Source organism: Pundamilia nyererei, unplaced genomic scaffold (assembly GCF_000239375.1).
Source record: "Pundamilia nyererei isolate P.nyererei 1_Seehausen unplaced genomic scaffold, PunNye1.0 scaffold00098, whole genome shotgun sequence".
NCBI lineage: Eukaryota > Metazoa > Chordata > Actinopteri > Cichliformes > Cichlidae > Pundamilia > Pundamilia nyererei.
Genome location: NW_005187499.1, coordinates 1,394,900 through 1,401,525, shown reverse-complemented (window position 1 = coordinate 1,401,525; position 6,626 = coordinate 1,394,900). Strand labels below are relative to the sequence as shown.

Below are 6,626 nucleotides of genomic sequence, written 5' to 3'. Positions count from 1 at the left end.
ATATACATATATATATATATATATATATAAAATGGCACTCTGCACGATTCCAGTTTCTTTTTTAAAAGTAACAGACAATAGAAATGCTTTAAATGTCCTGACATAACTTTTTTCCCCATTCTTAACATATGTAACCGGTTTTATTTTAAGCTATGTAACAACCATTTCTACGGAAGGCGTGTTTCTTTACAGCAAAAAAAATAACTTCAAAAGCACATTAGACCAAAGAAATTTGAGGAACTGTGATAGACAAGAAATGGAACAGAAAAGTTTCCTCTTGTAACATCTTGTAGAGTTTTAAGTAAGTTCCTGTTGCAGAATTATAGCCTCTTATTGTAAAGTACGCTGCCCCTAAAAAAAGAAGCACAAAGCAAGAAGTCTCTCTTTCCTCCTCTTTCGGTTTGAGTGATTTCACACGTGTTTGCATCGACAGGTTACTAGATTTATTTCTAAGAACCTTTTTAGTCGATAGACAAAACATATTTTCTAATGCATGTTTAAAGTACGTCTTGAGTAATGAGTCCAAAATTGTTTGTACTTAAATACAAAGTGTCCAGTACTATTCAAATGGGCTTTAGAGATTGGTGATATTAAGTGAGTGACAAAAATTGTGCTATTCTTGTCCACATTACATACAGATCTACATAGTATAGATTTAAAAATATTTACATCTCTAGGCTAAAGACATGAAGGCTAATTGAATTCAGGAGTTAGCAAGCCTCAAGTCTAATTCACACATCACACCTGCTGATTGAACCATATCTTCCAAAAATCAATTTTACAAGGCTCATGATCATAGAGCTGAAAAGTCTCAAAGATAGAAATGCATAGAATGTGTAATATAGACTCAAAACACACAACTGAATGTTTAGCAGAACAGGCCACCAGAGCAGAGCAGACCAAATCTGCAAATGTATCAGATCACAATTTACAAATGGAGAAAATCAATGACTTCATGTACAGTAATGTGCAAAAGTCTTGCACTAACTGCCATTTAAAAAAAATATTTTGCAAGGACAATGGGAAATAAGTACAGCAATTTTTCAAAACTTGTTACAAGATACATGGAAATACAGTGTATACGGTAGAAACTGTTTGTATAATTCTAGCACGGCTGAAAGACTAGATTTTGTATGACCACCTTTATTCTTTAACAAAGCCTGAAGTCTCTTTGGCTGGTTTTCTTATAATTTCTTTAAGTGGTCTTCAGGAATAGTTTTTCAGGCTCTTGTGAATAATTCAGTGTTAGGTGGCTTCCTCTGAAACGGGTTAGGCACAAAGCAGTCAGCATTGAAAGAAAAATTATTGAAACCTTCGAAAACCTGAAGAACTACTGCTCAAAAGTACTTGGAAAAAAATGCATAATAAAATGTGTTTCCTTGGACACAAATTATAAAGAAATGAGGGGTCGTCCAGTACTTTACTTTTTCTTGATATTGCAAGACTGAAAAGAATATTTTTTGTAATATTATCAGTACATTGTTGATATGCAATAGATGTTCATATATTTATATATTCTTATGGGTATATATGTGTATTGTTTGTTTCCATAGGTTTAAGGTTTATGTCCATAGTGCTCATTCAGCAATTTGATTTTCTGGAAGAAATATAAAGATAAATGAAATTGTCAACTTCAAACTTAGCTTTAACTTTACCCAAGAGCCAGCTGAGGTAACTGAGTTGCTTAGAGGTTGTCAAAGCCCACAGAGATTATTCCACAATCCTATTTTGTTATACATTAAAAGAAAAAACTTCCGAATCCCCATAATTGCCATATTATTAATTTCTAGATTATATAGTGTTGAAAGAAAGAAAAATGTAAGAATCTATTTGTGGATCCATTTGCTTTCATACCTTTATTGGCATTATAGATAGACATTATTATACGGCGTTCAACATGAACACCTTCACCAAAATGTTGTTTACCACCCCGACTGTAGGAAAACCCTCACCTCCCTCCTCTCACTCCAGCCTCTGACCAGCACCATGCCGGCGTGCCTGCTTTCTCCTCGGCGTTAAACCTAACGAGCCTCCAATCTGATCTCTCCAGAAGCAAGGTAGAAGGTAAAGCCCATATCTGCATGCCATTCAAAAAAAACCCTCCGGAGTATTATCATTCATTCTTCAGCTGCGTCTTATCATCCGCCACACACCCATCATGTTTTCTGTGGACGCCCAGAAGCTTCATTCTATCAGCAGTGGCTTACTGCACTACACAGCCTATAGGCTACCGCACCTGTCTGGGGCATCGCATGGACTCATTACCTCTGCCTTTATTGGGCTCAATTCGCTTCTTCATCAGAACACACTAACCCATACCGGACATTCAAAATGTCAGAAAACACGCACATGCGGTGAGTCACAATCACACTGATCTGCGAGAGGAACCGCTGCAGTGTAACAAAAGAGAAAGCGTTCAGCACACTGCTGAACACGTGTAGCTTCACTAATTATGCATTATGTAGAGGGGGAGGGAGTGACAGGCACCTACATCGTGTCACAGCAGTTTAAATGCTCCCGTAGTAATCTACAATGTTTCCATGGCACCCAAGTTTGGCTTCTAGTCACCATTTAAGGGCTTGTATTCATATATAGAAAAGGCACGTGCTGTTCGGGATCGATACTTAAACGCGTAATTGGTGAGTGTCTGAAGGTGGCCATGCACTACAGTGAGCAGATACAGGGTAGCACCGCCAAACTGACGCAGTAACCCGCATCAATAAGAGCCTCTGACAGGTCTGTTCAGTCAGTGTGCCCCACATGGTCGCCGATTTTGGAGTAAAGCAAAAGAAAGAAAAAAAGGAGGAGCTGCTGTTGGCCAGGCGGTGACAGACGCCGGGGGGTGGACGACAAAACCAAGGTGATGCAACTTCCAATAAGCCAAAACTGGCGGAAAAACTTGTACACAGTGCAGAGTGCGACCAGGTGGCAGGATCACCTCTACACGGCCAGATCTCCTAACGACCGGCAAAAGAAAAAGTAGGTTGTGTTTCAGTTTTTCACCTCAGTGGTCTTTTAACGCGGAGTCATTAAGGAGCAACTTTGTCTTTTACCTCGTTGCGCGTCGAGCGGCTGATGTTAAAGGGAGACAAAGCGTACAGCCGGCGGTCTCGGTTTGAAGTAAGGGTGATGATTGCTCTGGTAACTAAGTGATGTTGAGGAGCTGTTATTTTAACGGCAGCAGGGAACACGTGGCACTGCTTGTAAACCCTCCTTGTTACTACTAGAAGGGGGAAAGGGAGCATTTTGGGGGGGATGCTTGGAGATGATGTGGTGGTGGTGATGGTGTTTGGGGGCGGGATAAAGAAACTGAAGGGGGAGGAGGAGGGGGGGGATTTCCGCGGTAGAATGTTCTTACTTCCTCTCCCCTTTCTTCCTGTCAGATACTTTGTCTCAAGGGTGAAAGGCTTGTATCACTAACAGAGACACTGTTGAATGAAATCAAACAAGCCCACGTTTGAACTACAGAAACTTAGTTGTAGCGATCTAACATGCTAGATAGGTTTAAAGTTGGCCTCAATCAGCAATTGTCCAACTTGATCAAACACATTTTTTTTGTTCTCATGCAATGACATTGCGGCGACATGGTTGTGGCCTTTGTCAAAGTGGGTGGGAATCAAGTGCAGCGGTCAGACTCTTTTCTTGGCACCGTCTTGATCATTCCTGACAGCTCTGTTGCTGCTATTCTTCCTTTCTTACTTTGATGCTGTCTACCATTACATATCTGAAAATTGCTTGTGCTCATAGTGAACTTCTTTGAAAACTTCACTTTTAGTTACATGATTTGTTATGTACCTTAAAGTGAATAACAAATTATGTACCTAAGGTAAGATGCCAATGTTACATTTATTTAATTCAAGTAATGGTTATTGAACTTCTAGTGTTATTACTGATGATAAATGCTGTAATGGCCTGAAAATCACAAAATTATGCATTTCTTGTAATATTACAGCAAGCCAGGTTGTTGTTGTTGTTGTTGTTGTTGTTGTTGTTGTTGTTGTTGTTGTTGTTATTATTATTATTATTATTATTATTATTATTATTATTATTATTATTATTATTATTATTATTATTATTAGTGGTAGCAGTAGTAGTATTTACAGAGAATTTCTATACAGAAAATTAAAAGTATCAAATCCCTGATGATGTTAATTGAGACAACTTTCAGTTTTACATAAACAAAGATAAACATCAAATAAAGAGTTGCTGTTTCATTGATGATAAAATGAATCATTGTGTCATCAATGGTGATTCTCTAGTTTTTCAATGCAGTCTAAGCTTCCCACTGATCAGTAAAGAATTAATGTGTTCTGTATGCTTCAAGTGCATCGTCACAACTTATTCAAATTGTTTGTTGGGCTGAATGATAAATGTGTAGTATGTCAACAGAGACTGTGCATGCATTAACAACAGTCCAGCCCACTATAAAAAGACATGCCACCCTTTTCCATTGAATCTTTACTCCCACAAAAGAGTACTTTTCTTTAACATTTTCTATTTGTTTTCCCGAGGCACTGCTCTCTAGGCCACATGGGTTCCTTTACCGTGATCACAAGTCCAGCCCTCCTTTGAGTGTTTTAATAGCTAGTGAAAAGTAAATTACCAATAAGAGTGTTATTTCAACAATATAATGTGGTAATTTAATGCTAGAAAATGAAAATTAAGCTTTTCCAACTTTGTTATGTCTCCAACACATCCTCATAGCTAAATAACAACGTTTATAGGTAGTGACTACTGAACTGTCAAATCTAACCATTTACATGAAAAACATCAGTGAGTTGCTCTTGCTCACATGGTTTCATAATGCACTTCCTGACACACAGTCTCATTCTGTTAAAGAGTTCAGGTTTTCTACAAAACATGTGTGCATCTGAACAATCCAGGTTATACAAAGTGGAGAAGGGGTCTAGACAGGGCTGACAAACCTGTTTTGATAGCTTAATTAAGGACATTTAAACTTTAAAATGAATAGCTTTGTGTACTTAAGCTATTATTCAGTGGCTTACCTGCAAGTTTCTTGTTGAACATTGAAGGGGAAGTGGTAGTGTAGGAGGAAGCTCTAACATTTGCCAAGTGGTAAACCAGCTACCAATAGTTAACATGAGCCTTCATTTTTCCTACTTTATTAAATAGTTCATAAAGTTATAAGTGATAAAATTTGTTCCCCATCACCGGTTCTGTAAAGTTAAACCCTACCTGTAAGTTGTCACATTGGTTCCTTATGTTTTCATATATGAATAGGAAATCCTACCCGTCTGGAATTGGAATGCCAACATACAAAGAACAGTTTCAAAGTTAAATGCATTAGGCCTTGGTTGCTGGGGGCTTTCCATGATGAGTGTTTTTGTTTTTTCTTCACTCGCCTCTTACCACTCTCCATGTGTTTATACACCACTCGGCATTTAATCATTAGTTATTATGAATTTCTCTTCCACAGTATGTGTTTTCTTCTGTCTCCTGCCCCTCATCCCCAGCTGGTCATGGCAGAGGGCTGCCTCTCCCTGAGCCTGGTTCTGCCAGATGTTTCTTCCTGTTGAAAGGGAGTTTTTCCTTCCTGCTGTCACCAATTGCTTGCTCATAGTGGGTCGTCTGATTGTTTAGGTTTTCTCTACTTGAGGCAACTGTTGTTGTGATTTGGCACAATATGAATGAAATAGACAACATGAATTAAAGAAACTGTCAGCTGGATGTGGAAGTAGTTAAGTCTTAACACGTATGCCATAAAAAAGGTTATGATAATATGTCAATGCTCTGTTTTAAAAACATGTTGTTGCTCACTTAATCTTTAACTAAATGGTAACTCTGGGGTTAAAAGTGTTGCAGAAGAACTGCATTGTAGTAGGTTATAAAAACTGAGCAGGGCTGGCTCCAAAAACTGGTTAGTTGCCGTGGTGATGTTGGTGCCTTTTTGGATGTTATCTGACAAACTGTGTGACAGCTTGAGAAGTCTGTGGTCCATTCATCTATGTTCACTCAATCATCATCCATGTTTCACCTTGTTACTTAATCATCAAGTTATAGAAAAACCGTATCCTTTGGCACTGATTATCAGTCCAGATGTCAGTCATGTGTCACAGAAGGGTTTCATGTGCTTTAAGGTATCTTGCAACACATTTGTCTATAGCTTTGAAAACTTGTAACTGTGGAATTTTCCCATGGCTTGCATCAGACAGTTTTCACAGAATGCTCTCAGATATTTCAGTGTTATTTTTGTGAAGCGTTGGGTCGGACATGTCCAGATGTCTGGAATGCCCAGACAACTAGAGCAGAAGATGAGCTTTACGCACTGAAAGACATCAAGACAAAAACAAAAGAAAACTGAGCAAAGGTATGCAGAGAAGTAGCAACACAACATCAGCGGGTTAGCTGTGGTGTCACAGATCTCTGTAATTAACTCATTCACTGCCATTGACGTCTATAGACGTCAATTGAAAAACTTACGTTGACTGCCATTGACGTCTATAGACGTCAATTACATTTTTCAATGGGAGGGGCTAGAATACATTTTATTTTTTCAATTTGTAAATAAATTGTTTTGATAAAACATAACCTTTCTCAGTGTTATTTCTGTTTTATAGAAGTGAAAAACTATTTCATATGTTAGAGGTGTCACAAAGCAAGAAATA

The 6,626-nt window shown here is 38.2% G+C and overlaps 1 protein-coding gene across 1 annotated transcript in view; it reads left to right on the top strand.

The window, feature by feature from the left end:
• Positions 1–2,532: 2,532 nt before the first annotated feature.
• The window catches only part of slc6a9 (solute carrier family 6 member 9), a 73,505-nt gene continuing 69,411 nt past the window's right edge, over positions 2,533–6,626 (top strand). The window contains exon 1 of the mRNA XM_005740247.2: positions 2,533–2,979. The gene's annotated coding sequence lies outside the window, so the exon portion shown is untranslated. The remainder of the gene's footprint in view (positions 2,980–6,626) is intronic.